The sequence below is a fragment of the Gadus chalcogrammus genome, chromosome 14, assembly GCF_026213295.1.
Source record: "Gadus chalcogrammus isolate NIFS_2021 chromosome 14, NIFS_Gcha_1.0, whole genome shotgun sequence".
Classification (NCBI taxonomy): Eukaryota; Metazoa; Chordata; class Actinopteri; order Gadiformes; family Gadidae; genus Gadus; species Gadus chalcogrammus.
The window spans coordinates 22,920,184-22,946,311 of record NC_079425.1 but is presented as its reverse complement, the minus strand read 5'-3'; the positions used below and the strand labels follow the sequence as shown (position 1 = coordinate 22,946,311).

General features: G+C 46.1%; 1 pseudogene; it reads right to left on the bottom strand.

The window, feature by feature from the left end:
- LOC130402983 (inhibitory synaptic factor 1-like) overlaps window positions 1-18,975 on the bottom strand; it is a 37,650-nt pseudogene extending 18,675 nt beyond the window's left edge.
- Window positions 18,976-26,128: the final 7,153 nt, after the last annotated feature.

Here is a 26,128-nt window from a genome sequence, read left to right as displayed (position 1 = left end):
AATAAATAGCAAACTAGTCATTACCTAACCCTTCGTTAATATTTGTTAATTGTTACTAAAATATCTATTTGGCACAAGATAATAGTTTATTTTCACTGACCACAGAGTGTCGCTGGTTAGGGTTCGGGTTAGGGCCGGGTGTTATGGTTAGGGTTAGGGCCGGTTGTTAGGGTAAGGGTTAGGGTTGTGTGTTAGGGTTGGGTGAGGGTTATGCAAACAAATTATACTGTATTTAATAAATGATGAAAAAACGATTAACTTGTGCCAAATAGATATTTTTGTAATAATTGACAAATATTTACAAAGGGTTAGGTAATGACTAGTTTGCTATTTATTATGGCATCTTATTATAAAGTGTTACCAAAAATATATTTCCTTCACGTAATACAAAGCAAATAAAAAATAATAATAGGGTCCCAGTGGCTAGTTCATCTCCATATTATGCATTTTGAAAATGTAGGTTCAATAAAATATATTGAGGAATTAAGATGTGACATTCAATTCCCACCCTCAATAAGCATAAAATCTAAAGCCTCAAAAGTTGAAGTATTGTAAACCAATAGGTGACGTCAGGGACTGTGCTATCGCTACAGCCATATTGTTTACGGTCTATGACATGGACATGGTCTGCATTCTCCCCCCCCACAGCCCAGTTATCTCTGGGGATGAGTTGTGACACCGCCCCCCTCTCTCCTCTGGCTTCTGCTGCTTCTTCTCCTGACCCTATATCAAACCCTCTCTGCACGAACCCCCCCTTGATATCAGAACCCCTGTCTCTCTTGCCTCTGTCCATGGCCCCACCAATCGCAGTTCAGGCTGAACCACTTCTCCAGCATCTCTGACCCTTGACCTTACACTGGATGGCTTTGCTTTAAAGAGTCAGGGGAATTCAGGGATAAACTGCAGGGAGAGAAGTGAACAATAAAAGGCAGAATCAAGGCCAAGAGAGATCCGATGGCTGAGCCACTATGATCTTTGCTAATGTATGTCGCTTGATGTTATACGTTCACACTTCTTTTTGTCGCCACTCCATTTCAGTATGCTCAGCCCTTTACTCCCCTCAGCGAAAGATCAGGGGATGCATCTCACCTGGAAGAATATGAAATGGCATGCTACATCACGGCCCCTCACTGAACCCTCACGTGGTGTAACAGGGATACAAGTTGACTCATTCAGTACGAGAGAGAGAGCAAGTTTAGACGGAGAGAGAATGTTTGCATTATTGAAATCCTCATGATCCATCGATATCTTTCAGCCCCGTCCTACCTAAGGTTTTAGCAGCCTGCCCTTCTGTTTACAACCACAATGGATGTACTCTCATATATTCAAACAAACAGTTAATCGTGCACTGAAACTCGGTATATTCAGCATAAAACATTCTATTAAATGACGAAATGAATAACCAGTATTGTCCCTCATCAAAAGGAGAAACACTGCGGACAATAAAATGCTCGAGTTGATGCGTGCCTCAAGCTGCTAACGTAGCAGCAGTGATGAGCCACCAGCGACTGCATGCAACCGTATGCATTCAATTTTGTGCTGGCCTGACGCTATTCTGTTTGAGTAGGAAGACGCTCTATATATAGACGACGCATCCAGTAAGAACAACACGCTCGGGGCTCAGCAGTGGCAGCCGCACCACCCATGAATTTGAAGGGGGACCGACCAACCGGACATGTGCTGCATCCGCTTGCTGGGCTTTCAAGCTTCTGTTTTTGTTTTCGGGGCGATAAGGCTTGCACCCCGAGTCCTGATTGGGCCCTTCTAATGACATGTATTGCTGAGGCTGCCAACACATACTCGGTGGTACAGCTTCAGCCACTGCTGGGCTGCTTGGGAACGACCAGCCAATCGGAGCTGTGACCTGACCTTATTAATTCATCCATGACATAAGGAAGAGCCGTCTTCAATATGCAGATGTAATAATACACATTTCAAATGTGTAACTAGTCATGTTCATGGGAATAGCTTTAGGTCACCATGGGTGCCTAATGTGAGGTTGCATTAATGACCTATTTAGTAATTTAGCGGATGCTTTCGTCCAAAGAGGATTCCAGTGAATGCCAATACAGGTCACAGGTTAGGCTCTTGCTGTAGGATGTTAAAAGGTTAGCTCCTGCCTTTGGGAATCAAACCCAATACCTTTTTGGCTGGCAGAAAACTCCATACCCCTAGAAATACGATGCACAGACTTTGACAAGATGACTTTTGATAGGCTCGATAGAGGTTTGGTGTCAGTGCCTTGGCCGGAACTCCTTTGACCCTTGGTGACCTGGAAGCAGCAGCTCGGGTCACTCTACTTCCCCCTGTCACTGTGACCAAGTTGTCGAACATCCTGAAGCCATAAAAGCCGCTCCTTCACTGGATTCAGCCTCGTTCAAATTCAATTCAAGTGCCTCCGGAAACCATGTACCGCTCCCAGAATATTAGCTACTCTGCCCCGAAGAAATGAACGTCTATTGAAACGGAAACCTTATGGGGGGTGCAGGAGCCGCACAAAAAGCAGTATTACACAAGGACAGAAGACGGAGTGTGTGTTAAATTAAGAGAGTTTAATAGCCCTTTTTCTCTCTCTCATTGCAAATCATTAACTCTAAAAACTATAAGCAATAGCGGATAAAAAGAAACGGGTGAATATACAGCTATGGGCTGTCAGGAAGATTTTACAGCAGGTTCTCTGGGGCATAATTCACCGCCGGAGAAAAGGGAAAAGAGTCTCCGTGGTTTAAAGCGGCGGAGCTTGCGTGAGGATTATTCCGTGGCAGCTTCGTACCGCGCCGTTCATCAGACGACTTGTTATTTCTAAATGGAAGTGCTGCGCCAGGGTTTGAGATCCCTCCTCTGTGTTCGCATCCAGAGTGTTCGTCACCCAGGAGAAGTCAAACAGTTTGGCCGTAATCCTCCAAGCGTGAAGCACTCGTGGTGACTGCTACTGCGATGAGCTCACGGGGGGGGGGGGGGGGGGGGGGGAATGTGTGTGTGGGAGGTGGTGAGAGCTCTGGTTGATGATGTGGTTATGAGTGTCAGCCATGTATTTTTTTCTCTTCTCTAATGCTATTCTTTCTTAATGGCTTAATGCCCCGTTAAAGATTTAACGCCTGTGGCAAGCCTTTCATTATTGTCCCTTTTTTAAACATTTGTGTTCACATGTATTAATGAATCAGGCAGAATAAGCTTTGCCGTTTGTGTAAATGTTATCCCCGTAAAAGGCGTGTACAAAAGTAAAACAAATACCCAAAACATATTTTGGTTATTAGAATGGTGTGTTTGGAAAGAAGCGTTCAATGGATGTTCACTACTGATAATTCTTTCTAATTCCTAATCCTTGTTATAAACCGTGTAAAGATATCTAGAAGACAAAACCCACAATTTATTATCTGCTTCACTAACCATGGGAAATATTTGATTCTATTAAGAAATATACCAGTAATCAAAAGGGCTCGGCAATAAACATTATGTCCAAGCAATTAATCAATTTCTGCATGCTTAAAAAACCTTTGATGGTTTGGAACCTGTACATTTTGTACAGGCCTTTGCTCTCTCGGTTTAAACTAATGCATCACTGTTTACACTCATACTTTGACCTTTGCCCTCATCCATATCACTTTACCCTCATACATATCATCTCATGTTGCAGTCTTCTATACAAATTTACATTTTCACCTATCACTAAACACTAGTGATGGGTCGGTCGCGAACGATTCGGTCAGAACGAACGAATCCCGAAGGTGAACGACGAGAACTGATTCCCAAAACAAGAGAACTGATTATTTTTTCTTTTTTTTTAAACATATAACAAAAATATGGTCACGTAAATAAAATATACAAACTAACCCCCCACAACCTTATATGGATTGAGTCTAAAACGTTCTCATCGATTCAGCCAATGAGAGCAGGTAGCAATCGCTAACAAATGATAAGGCAACACCACATAACTAACTAACGATCGCTGTAGGCTTCAATATTATGCAAGCACTTAATTTTTTATTTTGTTCTACATCACAATTGCATGCTTTTATAAAGTATTGTTTTTACCTACCCTTACGAGTTCGTTTAGTCTATTTGCTAACGTGCTTCACTGCTTATTAGTGCTACTTGGAAGACGCCATTAATTATTACCCCATTATGTATTAAGGATATGTATGAAATGTGCTTATGAAATGTGTATGTGCTTTATATATATATGCTTATTATTTACACTTAACCTGGGTAATTTTGCCAGAACATTAGAAAGTAATAGGCTACATGAATGTTGATTAACATTTATTCCATAATTTCCGATTCCCTGGCAAATTGTGTAACAGACCATCTGACTTAACAAACGAATCAAACAAATTAATCAAACTAACGAATCGTGATAGTGAAAGAACTGATTCCCGGAAAAGAATCGTTTTGCCCATCCCTACTAAACACTTGCATATCATGTTGAACTCTTACACATACATTTACACTCGTATCACTTTACACTCTCACATATCACTTTACACTAACACACATCACTTTACACTCATGCATACCACTTTATCCTCATACATATCACTTCACACTCTCATATCGCTATGCACTCTCATATCACTATACACTCTCATATCACGGTACAATCTTACACACCTCTTTACTCTCTCATGTCACTTTACCATCCAACATATTACTTTACACTATTAAATATCGCTTTACACTCTTACATATCACTTTACACATTTACATATAACTACACTCTTAAATTGTAGAAATCAGGCAAGCAGGGTGCCATGTTCGTATTCACTCGAGTGCGAGTCTCTCTCTCTAATTGCCTTACCACTAACAGTGAAGTTCAGATTCAAATTCAACATATGGTTTGAAATAATTGATTATTTATTTTTACTCCTTAAACCCAGGTGGTCCCAACGTTTGGTGGTGGGCCTTCAATTCTCCTTATTCACGATGAAGAGGACATGGTCCAACCCCTCATCAATCTGTCAGTCATCAGTCGGGAACAGCTCTCACATCACAAGGTAAGGTTCACTTTCGCCCCAGACCACTTTTGGAATTATTTTATTTCCCACATCTGTTCAAAGTTCTGCCCCTTGTATCAGAGGAGAGCTAGAGGCTAGGGGGGTTCACAAGGAGCCCTAGCTCCAGGTGTCTGGGTGGGGTTACATCTGCTCAGACCCTCCGTCCCACTGCAGATCCCCTCTCCCGAGGAGTGCCAATAACATTTCAAATGCAGGTGTCAAATAACAAAAGTCTAGATTAATGTCCTTCCACTTTGCCAACGGCATCAATTACAGGGAGTGGGTGGCTGGGTGGGGGTGTCGCTCTCTATGAGACTGCCATTCACGGCTACGCAAAGGGCTAAAGATCAAGCTATCTGCTTGAGTACAGCACTGCGGGTGTTCGAACCCGCACACATCACGTCTGTCGCTTTTCATTCCACTGCTAGTGTGACACTGACACCTCGACTAACCACATTAATGACAAAATAGAATGTTAAAAGCAGCCTTGAAGTCACAACGTATAAGATTGGGATTGAGGATGAACTGATCTAGTCTTGTGGCTGCACAACTGTATGTCGTGAACTTGGGTTGTATGTCGTTGCTGGGGCTTTTGTGAGTGTCGATAGTAGGATTCTTGTCAACAAAGAGAGAGACGTACGGGCTGGCCAGCATTTCTCATTTTCGGACTATGTGAGTTATAGCATGGGATTTTATTTATTACAATGTTGAAATCCCTAATGATCAGCATTAATTACAGATATGTCAATGTAATTTTAAGCTACAAGCCCTTTTGTTTTGTTTACTAGTTTGGACAGTTACTATGAACAGGTAAGAGAGTATGAGCCATTAAAACCCCTTTGAGATTAGTATCAGTTTCTGGGCATAATTAAAGCAGGGATTTCCATGACAGCTTTTGTGTTTTGTGTCTGTGGACTGTAGCATCCCAACTCCTGTTCACGGACAGGGCTGTTATGACTGGAGTGCACTATCGCTATTGATGCCAAGGTAAAATTAGACTCTCACCACCCAATTAGCATCTATTTAGGTCACAGCGGACGTCTTGGGCTGAATGTAGACTAACTAGGCTATTTTTGTGCGTAATAAATGATATTGCTTATGATACATATATAGTAGGAGTGTTAAGAAAAAAAAAGCTTTTTGGTTGGAAATTCGATAAAAAAAATAAAAATCGAACAAAAGGGAAATTATCCGAGGACCTGTGTCTCAATTTGTGGTTGGTCGGTATTCTAGTCTTCTCAGTGCTCGTTCAGTCGGGACAGATGTTAAATAGATCGACACATCTTTGCATGGTATTATCATTTTCTTATGACTCCCAATCATGGAATGACAGGCTGCACCGGTGGCCCTCTGGGGTTCATGCATCCGCACGAGCAAAACACTCCACGCCAGGGCATGCAGGGAAAACACTGCCGTCTGCAGCCAATGAGATAAGCCCTTTCTCTCAATTCAGTCATCCCCCCCCCCCCCCCCCCCCCGCCTTCTATCTATCATTATAACCTCTCCCTCCTGCTCAATCCATCTTCCCAGCAATGTATTTTCTGATTGCTTGCCTCACCTATATTTGTAAGGTTGCCTAACATGGACTTATGTGAATATTTATATTTAGGCTGTTGCAGAAATAGGGGGGCCCCCAGGCGGCCCTCTTTATCCTCATTGTTTTGCGCTGACTAGAGTGTCCACATCCAAACACGCTGCGGAAGAACCGTCTGTGTTTACCCTTGCCTGCCTCAGAAAATCCTTACGGTGGACAAACCTCTCCATCAAGCATGCCCTCTATGCCAAAGCGAACAGCTGATTCTGAGAGTTATAATTCTGGCTGTGGCCTTGATAGACAAAATTGAGGTCACCGATGCCTGCTCCGCTCCGACACCTCCTCTCCTTTCCTGTCCTCGTTCAACCTAGTGTTGCACAGTAAACCGCTAGCAAGGTTTCGCAGTAACCTGCAGCTTGACATTTTTGCAATACCCTGCTGTTAAAAATGGTCCTTCACCCCTTTTCATTAGCACCGGTACTTATCAATGACAGTGTTTTAGGTTGTGTTTTAGCCGTATATTTCCTGTGAGTTCTGTCGAGGTGCGACAGCAGGTGTGTGTGTGTGTGTGTGTGTGTGTGTGTGTGTGTGTGTGTGTGTGTGTGTGTGTAAGTCTGTTCATCGCTCTGTTTCCACTCCCTATAGGCAAAGTGGGCGTGCCAATTGTATTTTGCTATGCTAGCTTTCAAGGGAGAACAGGAGGCATGGTTGCGTGTTACTCTTTAAACTGAGCGCACGTGCCATAGTGATATAGCCTGCCTATAATTTCATTAAATCATCCAACATCGGGGTGGAAGATATCTAAAATAAATCACTCACAAATCAGCGATATGATTACGGTTGTTGCTTGCCACAATTCAAAGTAGTCCTCGCTGTCAAACTACTAACTAATTATTTGCAAAAGTCTCCTAAAAAAAAAAAAATTGTAGACATGTTTGATGAAAAAACACTTGATATTCTCAACGTCAGAATATTACTTTTAAGACACATTTCACTGCAAAACACCAGATATTTTATAGGGCCCTTGATCCCGAATGTGCACTTCATGGTGATGAAGCTCAAACCCAGGATTTTTCTCCTGCATGTTACAGAAGTGCACTAAAGTAGCCTGAACACAAAATTGCTCAAAACATCAACCTGATATTGAAGGTTTTTGCTTTGGAATAGTCAAGTATCTGTATCGTATCGAGATAATAATGCAGGTATAGCATCAAACCATTTTGGCATCAAAATCACTCAAACCATCTATTATAGTTAACCCATGGTCAGAATCGAAATTGATCCTTCTGACAATTTTGTGATCTGTATTTCATCCGTTGTGGATCGGCAGTGATGTCATGTTGCAGTCATATTTATTTTACATATTTATATTTGATAGAAATTCAATACAAAGTGGCCTTGACTCATAGGGGAGATGGACCATATGTTCGAAACCTATAGTGGTAATGGAGTCATAAAGCCTTCCTACACAATTGATGGAAATGGCTAAGAAGTGACTCACGGTAACTCATTCTTTTACCCCTTTCAACCTTTAACAGCCTTCAATGGCTTCTGCTCTCTCTCTTTCTGTGGTATCTCCATGAACAATCTCATTTCCACTGAATAATCTGTGCTCGCTCGCTGTAAGCCGCCACACAGTGAGTCACACGGTTGAACTGAGGACAGCGGTGCGGATGACTTTCTCCTCATCATGTCATCAACCTTCTCCTTCTCTTCCCCACCACTCACTCTCAGGCCAGCTGTGTGTGTGTGTGTGTGTGTGTGTGTGTGTGTGTGTGTGTGTGTGTGTGTGTGTGTGTGTGTGTGTGTGTGTGTGTGTGTGTGTGTGTGTGTGTGTGTGTGTGTGTGTGTGTGTGCTTTGCCTGTGAGTGTGCCGTGCATGGTTCAGAGTGAGCATTTAATTCCGCAAAAGTGTTTTTCATATTTTTTTTTTTCCACACAATGCTATTCCACGAAGCAAGTTCATGATCTTGCCTTGCAGAATAACTTATTAACTAATTTAGATATTTGTGTGTTTGTATTGAGTTTTGATAGATGGAAATAAGTCTGTTAAACCAGAGAATTCCACGTGTCCATGAGATCAACTATGCCTTTCTTTTTGTTTACTTATTTGTTGTTTGTTTTCCTCTGTGAAGCGCTATACAAATACAATGTATTACTATTAATATTTTCAATAATTGAAAAAAAATGTGGTATATTATCGGCGCATACGATGCATCATCCAAACGTTGTGACGTCTCCACGGTCATCATGGATGCTAATTATGACGCCCAATCATCTGGGTAGTACTGTCTGCAGTTCTGGAGTACCTGCCAGCTTTTGGGATTGGTGAATCATGCGTGTAAAATCCATTACAATTACCATTACAAAATGCCAATCACAAGTCCAACAAAATGCACTGAGAGAGACGCTCCAACATTATCATAAATAGGAGCCCTGCTACTTTCGAGTCTCTACTCAGTGCCCTCTATTTGCCTGGGCGTCATCGCCATATTATACTCTGCCGAGTGTGGGTGCAAACAGGCAGCCACACAGGTGACTGCACAGGTGACAAAGAATATTAATCATCCCAACAGTTTGTTGACATGTTTGGGTCGCTGTCTGCTCTTAAGTGCGTGTCTGAATAATTACCCTGTCCCCTCACGCGAGCCTCTCTCAACTTAGCCTGCCCTGCGCTGCAGAGTGCACGGCCACGAGCTTGACAATGACAGACGTGGCAGCCATCCATGCCAAGCCAGGTGACCGACTATGAACTGACATTTCAGGAGAACGCCCGAGAGAGCGACGAGAGAGACGAACAGACGGGGAGTGTCTGGATAAGATACAAGCCAAGAAGCAAACGTGAAGACTTCTTTTCTTTGTAGAACTGTGTTGGCCGCTTCCTCAAATGTATGGTTTCCTTTATAAATCTGATCGGGCTACTCTGATCGCATTACTGCTGTCTTATCAGTGTGCTATGATATAATAAATGCAGAATAATGTCATCCACTTGAAACGGCCTCACAATCAAATTCCTCCCTGTCTGAAAAAAACCTCTCCTTGTTGGTTTGATCAGAGAGCCTTTGAACTTTAACTGACGACAGAGAGTTTGGGAATTTAAGATTTTTAGCTTGATGAGTGTTCATTGGGCTCCGTTTAGGCATTGCAGGTTTTGTTCAAGAGCGAGTTTAGACACGGAGTAGTAAATTATATCATGGTATCCTATGGCTACCATAACGTAAAGTCCTTATTTACATTTAAATTGCAAATGGCCCTGGTTGGCATTAGTTATGTCATTGATTTCAAAAGCTACGTCAAAAGCTACAGAGCCCTTCTGGGATCAGAATACATCACGATTGCTAAACACAATGTTTTTCCAGACACAGTTATATGTAATGATTTCGGCCAACCAACTCAATGGGACACTGGCTTGGTTTAATGTCATTACGGACCATGGTCTTATATACAAAAATGGTGATTAACCAAACAATGGTGATGCTGCATACCTAGTCAAGACCCAATGCTTAAGCCAGCCAAAGGCATTGAAAATGGACCACAAAGTCCTGAGCACAAGACTGTTAAACCACGAGTATTTCACAAGGTTACCTTCAGAAATGTCAAGGATTAAAATGGCATCGTAAGAAAATAGAAATTTGACAGCACTTCATCCTTCGAAATAAAACCAATCTTTAGAACAAAGGCAATGAATGGGTAAGGACAAATCAAAGCCTGATGTGGGATAGGCCCATTCATTTGAACGGCAGCATTTACCGTTTGCACACTCATTTGAAACACCTACTTGCCAAGCGTTTGCTACTGTTGACTGCTGTGTGCCGTATGCTCCCACACGGTAATGTGATGTAGCTGTATTCTGGGGGGTACCGTGTGCTTAGATGAATGCCATTTCTCACACCATTAGCTTCAACATACTGGTTTTATTCACAGCGCACAGATAGACCCAAACAATCCTAAACACGCCCACAAGCCCCATTTCAACAATTGATCTAGAGTGTTCCGCCCAGTCTGTCAGTGCGGCATGCAGCGGTAGGAACCATTAACTCCATCTTCCCTCCACCGCTCCACTCTTCCTCTCAACGTCTATTTCACCAACGTGTCCTTTCTTTTTTGCCATTTCCCCAAAAAGATTTGGCATAACTCTTGCCAATCATTTTCTTTCGAAAAACCTTAAGAATTCACCGTTTGAGGATTCACCTGACAATCTCTTTGTCTGCTTTTCACCCTCCCAAAAGTATGTGTAAAACGTGTAAAAAAAAAAATAGCGACACACATTTTGTCTTGTTTTTCAACCAGCTAATATGATCGTTAATGAGCTCATACAATAATAGCTAATAACAAAGGGAAATCAGTGAGGGAAACCCAATGTGCCGACTCCTTCGGCCTGGTTCACTCCAAACGTCCTCATTAAAGCGTGTTCTGAGTCTGATGGTGCTGGGAGGCAGACGTTTGGAGGGCCGGATAATCCAGTGGGTTTTCCAGGCATGATGGGCCAGTCGATACGCCGCGCCCGCTCCCTAAATAAGCCGTAGAGCCGGGTAAAAGAGACTCCGGGGAATGCTTTTCCTGGTGGGCTTTTCTTCCTGCCTCGACGCTCAAGGTTAGACGTTGGTGATGGCGGGGGGGGCGGGGGGGGTTGTCTTTACCTCTTTACAATACCTCCCCTCCCTCCTCTCCTTCTCTCCCTTCTCAGGGCTCTTCCAAGTGCACTGGTAGGATTATAGACGGCCAAATCAAATTGCCCGTAAATATTTTCTCCTCAACTAATTAATAATTTCATGTATTTAAGATTTTGAACAGAATGTCCAGAAGAGAACACGGCAGATCAGAAATGTTCCTATCATATCGGTTCAGAGAACGAATACAAGTGCGTTCCCATTTTACTACTGCCGTGGCATAATTACACCAAGAGGAAAAAATAAAACATATCAGCCTTTCCACTGCCAGGAATAATGAATGTGTAATTCCGTTTTTCGAGTGGACAGCGTGTATATTCTGCTGAGTTAAAGGCAACCACTCAGGTGCATATCTGACGTGGTGGTGTTAAACTTGCAAAGGAATACATTTGTCCCTAGGAGCTGGGGACTTTCGTTTCTGTTTGCGTGTGTGCAAACACCGTTAGGGGTACATCAGCGAGTTTAATTAAGGGATTTCTTTTCGGCACACGAAACGTCAGCCCGAAGGAGGAATACATTGGCAGACACAGCAAGGGGGCACTTGTCAGTTCTTTATAATTGTGATTATAACGCAGTGGCACCTATTGGGTGAGGTGTGTCTGATATCGTGTCTAATCATGCCCTTACGAGTATCATAGTGTTAGGCTAACCCCTAAGAGCCGTCGTCACGTGAAGGTAAAGCTGTTCCGAGGTGTTTACAGGTTTGAGCCTGGGCCAAACCCCGCCCTTAATCTGACCTCAATGGGTTTCCAAGTGGTCCGCTGGCGATGGCGGCATCGCTAGGGGCGACCAGTGGGCTGTGGCAGACTGGGCAGGCAACGTTCGATAACTGACAGCCAAGTGAAAATGGTTGCTTTCTGGGAAATGGTCCATTCTGTCACAGCTCTGTAAGTGATTGTTATTTCTGATTGGGAGCACTCGACTGAAAAAAACGATAAAAAACAGAAGGCATCCCAGCCACCCACAGAGCTTCTGTGATGGCGATTAATTCATAGTAAAAAAATTAAATTGCGTTTAATAATTGGATTGTGCTATATTTGGTGCATCCTGCGTAGCCACTTAGCATTCAGCGATTATTTTGGGGAATTTCTCAGTTCACATGGTTACGGTGCAAAAACATGTACCCTAAAACAAAACTTCTCCAATGGGCATTTAAAACATGCACGCAATTCAATAATGTATTTTCCATATTCAAATATTGAGGGAAATACTCGCTTTTGAGATTTGAACTTCAATGGTCCACATCTCACATGAAAACAAAGCGGGGGTACGACCGTATTTGGCGGTGTTAAGACGTGCGTTCTCACTCCAGACCTGACCGGTTTCTGAACAGATCCGAAGACGCACTCACTTGCTCGGTCGTCGCACGACTGGCTTTTCGATAGCTTATCTGGGGCCCACAAAAGTCCAACAATGCCACAGTCAAGCACGCCTCAGAAATCAAAGTGCACTAAGAGACTGAGAGAGCGTTTCTAATCAAATCATTTACATTGCGGTTTTCCATAACAGACATCCAGACATCACTTTCGGCACAAATGCCTTGAATTGAAGACCGGGTTAATGGGATCGGAGTTGGTATTCGGCGGTGAATAGAAACCAAATCAGCCTATTTCCTCAACCGCAGCTGCTGGGAGGACTGTGAATAGCTGCAACTTTAAGTAAAGATTATTCCTCCCTGTATCCATTGGTGGGCTAAGCTGATGCCACCCAAAGTGGACCATTTGTTCCAGAGGCAGACGAAGGGATAAGAAGAGCCGGTCCTACTTCCGCTGGTCCAACACCTTGTAGATCGTTCTCCACATTCAGTTTGAGTATGATATGCCATTTTGCATCTCAAGGGCACCCTCTCTCCCTCTCCCCTTTCACTTACCCGGTGCGTTTGTACACCCATTGTGGCTTTCCAAAAATTCAGCCTAGTCAATGGAAGAAGAAGGAGGGATTTGCTCTCTAATCCTTCGTGAAAAAGGGAGCACTTTGAACGATTCCCCGGTTTTATCTGCTGCTTCTCTTCCGCTGTATCTTATGATGGGGCGGGGGGTTGAGGGAGTTAAGCGTGACCAGGAAGCGGAGTGCCCCGTGCTAAAGAACAACTAGGATGAGGCAGAGATTGCGCAGACAGCGTCCGCATGCCCGTTGCACACTTGAGCAATAGAGGCCAGCGTCGCGGACAAACTGTTCCCTGCCACTGATAATTGCTCTTTGTGCTTCAAGCTTTAATTGTGTCCGTGCTGGCGACGGTAGACTTTCTGTGTTTGTGTAGGGGGGTGTGTGTGTGTGTGTGTGTGTGTGTGTGTGTGTGTGTGTGTGTGTGCGTGTGCGTGTGTGCGCTCATCCCTCTGTGAGCCGTGAGCGTTGACGCGCTGCGACCATCGACGCGCTTCCCGTTATGAGTCCTCATAAAGACTCGACACTCGAGAGGATAACGGCTCCCTGTACCCTTTGACTTCCATATATATATACTGTGTGTCTATATATATATATATGTATATGTATATGTATATGTATATGTATATATATATATATATATATATATATATATATATATGTATATATATATATATATATATATATGTATATATATATGTATATATATGTATATATATATATATATATATATATATGTATATATGTATATATATATCTATCTATCTATGTATATATTTATATATGTATATATATACATACATACATACATACATACATACATACATACATACATACATACATACATACATACATACATACATACACACACACAAAGATGTGCTTCCCTATCCCCCCTAGTTTCATTATTTTTATTTTTTTTCACTCTATTTCATTGTCCTTTCCGCTTCATTTATTGCCTTCAATTGGCCACTCTTGTATCTCCCTGATAACCAGAGTTTGGGGGTAGGGTGGGGATGTGTGCTGTGTTTCCCCATCTGTTCCCCGTTTGCTGTTTTATTAGTTGTTGTTTATTAAAATACTTTCACAAAGTGCTCGGTGTGGTGATCAGTAGCAGGTGTTTTGGCCGTATTTGTTGTGGCGTCGTCCACGCTCCTCCTCCTGGTTCGTGGTTCCCGGAACGCGGAGGCAAGTGTTGATATGATACCAGAATGAATTACTTCCTTCCCAGCTGCCTCGGCTGCCAGCCTTCGATGCCTAGCAGATCGACTATCAGCGTACGAACCATCTGAGTCATAACCCCCCAGATCCCACCCGATTCATCTCTCCGTAAACACGCCGTCTTCACGAGAGACCGTGCGTGTGCTTAAATGCAAAATTTGGGATTTGACATTGAAGAGAAGATTCTATCTGTGATTGGGAGGAGCTGTTTCATGATGCGTGGATGATGGGGTTTAGATCTTGTACAAAATCACACAATCATCGCAACAGCCATGTACACAATCTGTACTCTTTTCAATGTGTTTTCAATCGTTGGCTTTGCGCTGAGTCATGTTTGATTCAAGCAACTAGCTCGCCATAATGAGTAACTGCTACCTTTATGTTGTTTTGAAAAGCTTGAATAAGAAACCCTGGCCTTGTGAAAACCTTGTGCTTCCTTGTACCACAAATGTGGGTAACGTGGCAGACCTTATTCAGCGTGTTTCTCTTTTTGTTGAGCAGCCAGCCAGCTTAAGGATTTTGAAATGATTAGAAATTGTTTAACTGCCAATGGATGTAGTGGTGTGTTCAAGAGGGCATCACAAACAACACAAATGAGCCCGTTTATTTCAATCAACATTGAATATTTTACTGACCAGATGTGCACCCAAATATTCCTCATTCTCATCTGGAAATTTAAAACAATATTGAATCATTAATTTCCTAAATTAATCAGTCTCTACATAATCAGATCAGGGGGACAAATATAGTGGTGAGGATGTTTGATATCCAGCCGAAAGGTACCAGAATCAAATATTGAGCCCCAATGTACATCATCATAGACGTCCTATGATGTCTATCCCCCTCTTAACTCATCAATGGGCTAGGAGAAGACCCCAAAAGATGAAGATAATGATCGAGTAATACATTTTCTTTTTAAGTATTTAAAGTATAAATACAAATATTTATAAAAAAAAACGACACCCAAGCTCAATTATTGTAATGCCAAGATTGCTATTGTCATTGTTATTATTTGAAGATCCCCTGAGAGCACTGAAAATGTCGACTGGAAATCTAGGCCTTAGATAAAAATTATCCATTTATCCATGATCCCAGCTTATAACAAACCATCGACATAGGTAGACCTCCACTAAAGACAGGAATAAATGTTTGCTCAGGAGTGGACTATGCGACACATGAACTGTAAACAGGAGTTGGTTAAAGCCTTGTTAACACAACTACAACAACAAAATCAGCGGATCATGAGAGACAGATTTCAATATTTAAGCTTAACGCTTGAAAGAAGCAATACTAAGTATTTTTCCTACAGTGTAATATAATAATGCTGCGCAGTTCTTGGCGTCTGTACTACTGTGAATTTATCCCTCGTCATTGTGTCTTCAAAGATATTTTGCCCAGTATATGCTTCAACTCTGTCTGCACAGAGCTCGCTTTGAAGCAACGGTTTGGTGAAAGTACCACTGCGAAGAAATTGGCGTGTTATGATTACCGACTAAATAGAATCAAATGCACTCCAGAAATTTAGTCTCTTGATATGATGGCTGCATAAAGGTAGCCTGCCAAAGACTAGCTAGCTATTTAGCTGGCTATTGAGCTGGTCATGGAACACCCTGAACCATTACTTTTAAGTTGTGACACCGAAGCAGGGAATTGAGGACCAATAGACATCACTTCTATTGGACCTTTTTTTTTTTTACAGCTTCAATGGCATCTGTCAATCAATGTTAATAATTACGTGACATCTTGTTGTATTATTCTTTTGATGTGGACAGATGAGAGAGCGCAGAGAGATCTTCCTCCTGGCACTTATTGGAATTAGCATTTGTGTAATGTTATTTCTGTAGTCTCAAAATGGCTGACAATGTTTGACAAATGGGCTATGGGAATATGGACCGAATGTGCCGACTCTGTAAGCTGATTATTACCATGTCAAAGGCGTTATTCCAGTTTTTTATCTGAATTTGGGGTTTTGTGTACGTTTGTTGCTGGAAACGCATTGTTGCGATCATGACACTTCCGTTGGTCAGCAAGCCGTTTTACATCAGGACTATTGAAGTCATTGTTACTTTACAGCCGGGCCGACTCTAATGTAGTTCTGTTGGCCCTGCCTGGTGCTTTTTGTTGTTCTTAATTTTTGTTGGATGGAAAAATAAGAACATGACCCCTTTTGTAACAACAATGAAACAAAAAGTGCTTTGGGGTGACCACCACCGCATCAAGACTTTGGCGTAAATTGGCCCGTGTCAGGGTGAATCGGCTGGTACACAAGCCTTCATCCCGGCTGGAAAGTGGTGCTTTAACCCCACAGGCTGCGCTCCGAAATAAGACCAGTTCCCCAGAGACTTTATGGGTAATAATCCTCCCAATCTCTTCCAATGGATTACTGTGCTCCATTCCCCAGAAAATACCAGCTACACGCTACAGAAACCACCACCACCACACGCAACCGGATCAACCGCAACCCGCTTCCCCTTCCATTGCGACTCCTTCCATGCGTTGTTTTTACATCTGTGCGGCCGATTTGTCATGTATTTATGTGACAGTTGTTATCTATTACACTGTTCCATTAATGTGGCCAAGAATAAGAGATTTTATGGAACATTAGGCTGTCACGCATCACGGCTTACAACAGTGAGTCTCCCCCCGCCCCCCCCCCCCCCCGCTACGGCATCTCGAGTTGGAACAGTCCGCAATCACACAGATCAGCTAATTACAGGATATCGACACCACCTCAGCGCCTGCCACCGCCGGCTCCTTTTGATTCCTACCACTTTTCACCGCATGGACTTTTGTGCTTCCCGGGGAGAAAGCATAAAAAGGGGATCCGGTGCCGAGGCCCCGCTCGCTGGAGAACACTAATAGGGTCTGGGAGAGGAACTGTGTTAGACGCTGGTGCTGGCAGAGTTACAGGCTGTGTTTTTGTTTTATAAATAGCTCCAGCCAGCATTATTTTACTTGCAGCCAGCATATAACCATCAATCACTGCAGCATGCGGGTCAGCTTCCCCCGGCCTGCCACTGAAGGGGAGTGCTGGATGCTCTGCCCTTGGACCTCCCTACCCGTGCGAGTACAGCATGGAGAGAGGAGGCGAGAGAGGAGGGAGGGAGGGAGGGAGGGATGGAGGGAGGGAGGGAGGTAGGGAGGGAGGGAGGGAGGGAGGGAGGGGAGCGGCCCTGGCCAGCCAGGGAACTGGGGAAGGGGCGGGCTGTGTGATGGTAGAAGATGGGAGGGATGGGTGTGTTGTGGGCAGGGGGGGGAGTTGGGAGCTGTGGTGGTGGTGGTGGTGGGGTGAGTTATGGCACTACACAGTCAGCTTAAAGCCCTCCTTCCACAGCAAGTAAGGAAACAGGATTAATCCTTGAACACCCCCTCCCTCCCCACATACACACACACTCTCTTGCACACACACAGATGCGTACGTTCTTCCTTCATGCATATGCAGCGCTACGCACCTATGAACGTGCACGCGTGTGTCGTACACACCTGCTGGCAAACCACGTGTGGGCCTGTGTTGACTCTTAACCACAGCACTCCACAAATTCTCTGTGATCGCGATGGGCCATGAAGAGAAGGGAGGGGGTTGTGTTAATCAGTCTGTCTTTCTACGCTTCTGCTGTGGATCTCTGCAGGATGAGCTCAGTACTATTACAAGGCAGGAGGTATACTGTTTGAACCTGGAAACGCACACGCACAAACATACACACACGCTCACGCACAAGGCAGAGTGCAGAACCAGATGTACTCTGTTTGTGTCAACCATTATATAAATGCAGTTACGGACACTCTCGTGGGCAGATGCTTTTGCAACTGCAACCCTACCACACAGGTAAAGCTACACACACACACAAGCACACACACACACACACACACACACACACACACACACACACACACACACACACACACACACACACACACACACACACACACACACACACACACACACACACACACACACACACACACACACCGAGATGATATTTCTTTGTTGATCTTCCACTGAAGTGTGTACAGACACACATTCTCTCCAATCACTTCCGTGTGTTACCATGGCAGTTGAGAAAAATACAGTAGGACTACAGCAGAGGTGAACAAAATGGTTATATAACTAATGCAGTGCTACATCCTGTTTCTTGGCGAAGCCCACCTCCTGCCAGACTGACTTCATCTCTTTTTTTTGCACATGCTGTTCAATACCTCTTCATTAAGGTCTTTTATCTACTGAGCCTTTCAGAGGACGCCGAAGACATGGACAACACTCGCATGCTCGCCGATAAGGAAGCCCTTTGATACCAAGTGAATGACAGCCCGGAGAATCTTAAAGGGGGATCTCATGTATTCCCAACCCTAATCAAGATTATTTCCAGGGCTCAGAGATGATTTTTTCACTTAATTCAGCACAGCCCTCTCTTGAGGAGGCGCATGCACTTCAAACCTTAAATCCCCTCGCCTCCCTCACTCTCCCCAAACCCCCAGCCCCCACTGGAACAAAAAAGGCCACTGATCTTGGCCGGCTAATGAAGCTCACCTCCCGGAGTTCCTTGGCCACATCCTTGAGCTCTTTGAGAATGCCGTCCAGCTGTTGGATCACCATCTTCATGTGGCTGCGGATGCGCTCTCGCGGGCTTGGGCTCTCATAGGTGTCCCGGGCCGGAGCTCTGCTGAGGGACATCCTTCACAGCGTGACGTGGGGCCAGGGGCCGGCAGGGTGAGGAGCAGGAGGTGGGCATGGGGGAGCCGTCTCGGGGTCCATGTCTTTGGCCACAGGGAGCCTCGGTGCAAATGATCCGAACAGGGGCCCCTCGCGCACTGGGAAGCCTCAACATCTTAAAAAGCACCCGGGCAGCCGAAAGACCTTGCCTAGCCCGCTCTGCCTCCCCGGGTTCACGCTGTGACATCCATAGCCTCTGCTTGATGCTTCCATATAAGAAGAGGAGAGGAGCATATGGGAAGGGGGGAGAAGGTTCAACGATTAAATCCAGAGAGAGGAACGCACGGACGGACAGACAGGCTTGAGGACGGACGAAGCTCTCACATCATCGTCACGTTGAGCCGACTCATCTCGCGTCAGTGTGTGCGTTATGGCCGGCCCCACAGGAAGTGCTTTTGAAGATTCTTGCCTATTTTTAGATGGAAGTACTCTTTCTCTCACCGGACCTGGTCATCGTCTTTTTTTTTGTGGGATTGGTTAAACACAGTCATAACGGTGGGGGTTAGTGTAAAAAAAAACTAAAACACAAGCAAAGAGAGTCAAGCTTCGGTCCAGTGGAACGTCATACCGTGAGATGAGATATCCAGGCCAGGAGATAGAAAAATAGAGCTCCACGCAGTTTTTTAAAGCGCAGAATGATCACATTCTACATTGTTGGTTGTCAGTGGGGAAAACATTGTCCTCTAATGAGCACCTTTGGTGAAGAATACGCTCTCTTGTGGGGGTTGGGGGGGGCTGAAAATGAAAGAATACTCCTCCTTACAGCGTACCACTCTCCTGAGGAAAAAGCCAAATAATGAGAAATCCAGATTCTGTAGAAACGTCTCAAATCAAATTGAACTGCCCAATGTTTCCATTTTCCTTGAAAATGATGACTGAATATTCTGTGCGTCTCCTCTGGGAGAAAGGCAAACGTCTGCTAGGGTTCTCTCAGTAGCCCCACTAGGACTGGATCTGCTCCCAGCAGGACTGGATCTGCTCACAGGAGGGAATCCGCTCTCAGCAGGATTGGATCCGCTCCCAGTTGGACTGGATCTTCTCTCAGCAGGACGGGATCCACTCTCAGCAGGACTGGATCCGTTCTCAGCAGGAAGGGATCTGCTCCCAGTTGGACGGGATCCGCTCCCAGCAGTACTGGATCTGCTCACAGGACTGGATCTGCTCTCAATAGGACTGGATCTGCTCTCAATAGGACTGGATCCGCTATCAGTTGGACTGGATCCGCTCCCAGTTGGACTGGATCTGCCCCCAGTCTGACTGGATCCACTCCCGGTTGGACGGGATCCGCTACAAGTTGGACTGGATCTGCACTCAGCGGGATGGGATCCACTCTTGGCAGATAGGGATCCGCTGTCAGCAGGACAGGATCCGCTCTCAACAGGACGGGATCCGCCAACTTCTCACTTGGAACGATGTAACTTTTGGCGAGAGTGTGTCTCTATAACAAACCATGGGGGCGATGAAACACCAGATCACCAGGGTGGACTTTACTCTTACACAAGGGCAGGAAGCGTCCGTCCTTCCCGTCTGTCTTTGCGTCCTCCTCCCCCCCCCGAATCTGGCCCACGCCGGTCCGCAGGGGCGTGCCCAGATGAAAAAAGAAAAAGAGAGGAGAAAAGAGAGGAGAAAGAGAAAAGGATTCTCTTCTCTCCTTCAGTTGTTGCTAAGGGAACCCAGTCTGCCTCCGTGTACTGTGATTGGTTAATTATTTCACTTCTTATCCGTGTACTGTATATTTCCTCGGTAGACTCGGTTCAGGGGAAGCAGGGGAGCTCCGTGCGTTGCCCAGCCGGACAAGATAAATCCCATGAAAGGCTCCCAGAGGGGCACCACGAAACAGCGAGCGAACCGGAGCTGGCGGCCACCTCCAGGACGACGCTACTGCACAGTGTATGCTGGCCAATCACATGTGGCACCTGGACAGATGGGACGAGAAGGCATTCGTTTATAATCCGTCACTCACTCTGGCTCAACCTCTCTCTCTCTCTCTCTCTCTCATCTCTCTCTCTCTCTCTCTCTCTCTCTCTCTCTCTCTCTCTCTCTCTCTCTCTCTCTCTCTCTCTCTCTCTCTCTCTCTCTCTCTCTCTCCTCTCTCTCTCTCTCTCTCTCGACTACCTCTCTCTCTCTCTCTCTCTCTCGACTACCTCTCTCTCGACTACCTCTCTCTCGACTACCTTTCTCTCGACTACCTCTCTCTCTCTCTCGACTACCTCTCTCTCTCTCTCTCGACTACCTCTCTCTCTCTCTCTTGCTCTCTCTCTCACTCTTGCTCTCTCTCTCTCTCTCTCTCTCTCTCTCTCTCTCTCTCTCTCTCTCTCTCTCTCTCCCCTACTCTAACTCTGTCTCTCTCTCTCCCCTTGCATCCTATCTATACCATTCCTGTGACTATTGCTATCGTTGGAATGGACCATGCCTCTGGCTGGAGTGAATTGAAACGACGGAGGACAGAGAGACGATCACAAGAAGCAGAGCTCCCATCCGACAGCGCGTTCCCCCTACAGCACTACAGCCGTACACACCGATACAGAGAACACACACACGCATGAAACACACACACACGCGGATAGAGACAGACTCCCACACACACACACACACACACACACACACACACACACACACACACACACACACACACACACACACACACGTATAAAGAAAAGCTCACACACAATCACGCACACATACAAAGACACACACACACACATAAAGAAAAGCTCACACACAATCACGCACACATACCAAGACACACACACACACACACACATAAAGACGGACAAATACACGCACACAACCATAAACACATTAACACACTTTCACTTACCTTTTCTTAGTGAAATGTGCAGTAGTTACGTCCATAGCTCATCAAGGCTGCACAAAACCTGCTACATTTTCAGCACTCTCAATTTATCTGTTACACACACACACACACACACACACGTACACACGCACACACACGCACACACACACACACACTGACATTCCACCGTTCCAGTGTCTTGCTGTTCTCTCTGTCACACTTGCTCTCACACATAATAATCACAGACGCACACACGCAGACTCCCGCCCCTACTTACTGTCGTGACAGCTTACTGCTCCTCCAACGGCGCTTTATTTCATCGCACCGTCTCATCAGTGGAGGTGTGGAAGTGGAGCATGAAGCTGTGGAGGAGACAGGGAGGACAGAACAATAAATGGCCCTGATGTCACTCCGAGCCGTGCCGGGATGAAGCGAGAGAAGAGAGAGAGAGAGAGAGGAGGGAGAGGGAGGAGAGAGAGAGAGGAACAGAGGGGGAGAGGCAGAAAGAGAAAGTGAGTGAGCAAGAGCGAACGAGCGAGGGAGGGAGGGAGGGAGAGGGAGGAGAGGGACTGGAAGCCGACGGAGGATGGCGAGCTGGCGAGCCCGGGGATGGAATGGGAGCGCTGTCGGTCGCTACCGTGGCTCAGCGGAGGGCGCCGTCGTTGCGAGCGCGGTAGCCCACGTCACGGCCGCCGGCGTGGGCCGCATGGCGGGGAGCGGCAAGCAGGAGCAGACGGGAGGAGGAGGAGGAGACGGCCGAGACGCACCGCTCATGTGACTCCGCCGAACGCCGCCGCTCCGTCCTTCGCTCTGATGCTTATATTTTTTCCCTAATCAAACCGTTCTTCCCCCCTCCTTCCCCTCTCGCCTCTTCTCCTCGTCTCCCTCTCCGGTGCGTTCTGCTCGGCGTGCGTGTGCGTGCGTGCGTGCGTGCGTGCGTGCGTGTGTGTGTGTGTGTGTGTGTGTGTGAGACGCTGCCTCCACCTGGCCCCGTGCGTGTGTGTGTCCCTCTCCCTCTCTCTCGTCCTCTTCCCTCTTCCCTCGTCCCTGGCGGTGTCCTCCTCGCTCGCCGCTCTGCGCTCCGCTGCTGAAGGGAGGCTGATGCCAGAGTTGATCGTGGGGCTCGGATCCTGCCAGCACCACTCTGCTGCTCCACTTGGCTCCGTGGGAGGCGGGGCCAGGAGCTTTAAAGGCACAGCGCCTGTGCTGATCCACGCTGTAGACCAGACTCTGCTCCTCTCTCCTTCTCCCCCCAGTCTCCGCCGCCTCAGCGCCTCCACAGTCAAACACCTCTCCTTCTCTCCTGTCTGCCTGGCAACACACACACACACACACACACACACACACACACACACACACACACACACACACACACGCACCGACACGCACACAAACACACACACCGGCACACGCACACACGCACACGGACGCACACACACACACCAACACACACACACACACACACACACACACACACACACACACACACACACACACACACACACACACACACACACACACACACACACACACATTCTGCATGCATGTGACACTTATAGACATATGCACACACATTCACCTTCTCTCACAAACACACATTTACTCACACACATTAACTCACACACACACACACATTCACAAACATACACACAGGCACAAACACACACTCACATTCACATACACACGCCCACAAACACACTCGGACACGCATGTGAACACACATTCACTCCATCACACACACAGACACATTCACTCACACACACGGACACGCATGTGAACACACACTCACTCCATCACACAACCTCACTCCATCACACAGACAGACACATTCATCTCACACAGACGGACACGCATGTGAACACACACTCACTCCATCACACCACAAAGACGCGCTCCCTATCTGCTCTCACTCCTCCTATCGCGCTCTATTCACACTCGTTCTATCTCAGGTTGTTATCTTTTATATCGGGACGTAGCAAACCATTGGCAGTCTCTCGCTCTCTCTGTCTCTGTCTTTGTGTCTCTCTCTCTCTCTCTCTCTCTCTCTCTCTCTCTCTCTGTGTCTATATGTCATCACTGTCTGTGTGTGTCTCTCTCTGTCTCTCTCTGTCTTCCTGTCTGTGTCTCTCTCTCTGTATCTCACTGTCTCCCTGTTGTATCTCTCTCTGTCTTCCTGTCTGTCTGTCTCTCTCTGTCTCTGCATCTCTCTCCCTCCCTGTCCCTTTCTCTCTCTCTCTCTACCTCTATCTCTGTGACTCTATCTCTTCACTGGGGGTAGAGGGGCATGGTGTCCAATAAACCCACGCTGTTGCATCATTAATATACAAAGCAGGCTGGGGGTGACCTCATCTAACTGGGAGGAGAGGAGGAGGAGGGCTCTCGGTGCGACTTTTCCTCCTCCCGTCTCCTTCATCGCGAGGAGGAGGAGGATGTTCTTGCTACGCGAGACACAGCCCTGAATAGCCCCGCCAGAGGCAATTACTCTCATTTCAAATCAGTATTCTGAGTCAGATACTGTAGGCCCCGGTGCTGAAAAGGAAATTCATAATGACACTTCCATGCGTTTGGGAATGCAGGTTTTTTTCGGAGGGGATTTTGGCAAATGACTTTGTCTTGATACAGTGCGGGGGTGGGGGGGGGGGGGGCGGCGGCACTCATAATGCACAGAGAGGGATGTGATGGGAGAAGGGATGCAGAAGGATTCAGGGCGCATGGCATGCAGATCTAAACGTTCTAAGCATCGCTGGCCTGGTGCCGATGCTGTAAGGCTGAAGGTGCGTTCGCTGGAGACGTGACGGGACGCCCTGTGCCTCACCAGGCCCGGCTCGGAGTACCCCAGGGCCTCGTGGGGTTTTAAAACATCAACCTCTTTTCCTTTAATAATCCTGCTTAAAAGCTCTGTCTAGTTCGGGCCGTACTGCTCGTCTATTGGTGGCGCCTTACGTCATGCTGGTTCAAAGTCGAAAATATCACAACTTTACAAGCAACTTGGCAGCAACGCTTTCCCCCAAGAGGAGGATCGGGGAGCGGGCGTCTTCGCGCGGCCCAAGTGCACGCACCTTATTGGGGGGATTTGCGCCGTCAAACGGGTTCCTGTCTTTACTCGTGTCTCTGTGATTCAGTCGGGAATCGGAGTCGTGTCGTGGAGAACGTAATGCATCCCCATGTTTCCTGCACGCCCCGCGATGCCTTTCATACACATGTTTATCAAAGATTGCCCTGATTTCTCTGTCACCCTACCACTGTGTTGGCCAACGGGTTAGGCAGTGGCTTCTATTCCCTTTCATTTCCCATCACATGTCTCTTTTTTCGTCTCCTCCTACTTGTGATACACAGGGGTCATCATGCCTGATTTCCCTGCAATGCTCAATCTTCCCGCACTACAAAAGCCTGTTTTGCTTCCGCAACCATCCGCAAACTTCTTCACATGAACACACCACCCCCCCCCCCCCCCCACCACACCACAAATGATCCTGTTTTGTACACTGGTGTTTTTTAATAACACTGTTCCCAATAGAAGCACTACATGGCTTAGCGTTGGGAATGGCTCAGTTCAGTGATAGCTGAGGGTCTGTATTCCTGGTTAATGCCTCAGGTTGGTCCTGGACCCGGTCCAGAGACCTGTTGGAGGGACCGAAGAGCCCTGCCTCGGATTTATTGTATCACGTCGTTTATAGAGAAGTTTTATAGAACATTTTCTTCTGCCAGCCATATTATACTCGTATGCATCGTCTCTCTCTCTCTCTCTCTCTCTACCTCCCTGTATCTCTCTCCCTCTCTCTGTCTCTGTCTTCACCTCTATCTCTCTCTCTGGCTCTTGGTCTCCACCTTCTGTCGTCTGTCTGTCTGTCTGTCTGTCTGTCTGTCTGTCTGTCTGTCTGTCTGTCTGTCTGTCTGTCTGTCTGTGTCTCTGTCTCTGTCTCTGTCTCCACCTGTATCTCTTTCTCTCTATATAGCGCAATCACAAGTCTATACATAAACTCCCGCATTCACACAAACATATGTGTGTACACACACACACACCCTGAGGAAGGTTTTGCAGCAAAATGTCCTCTGTTAGCCACACTACAATAATATGCATGGTCTCTCTCTCACTGTCTTCCCCTCAATCTCTCTCCCTCTCTCTCTTTCTCTCTCTCTCTCTCTCTCTCTCTCTCTCTCTCTCTCTCTCTCTCTCTCTCTCTCTCTCTCTCTCTCTCTCTCTCTCTCTCTCTCACACAAACACAGGTGTATACATAAACACGCACACAAACACATGTGCGTACACATACAGACACACACACACACACCATTCCTGAAAGAAACAAGGCAGGTAAT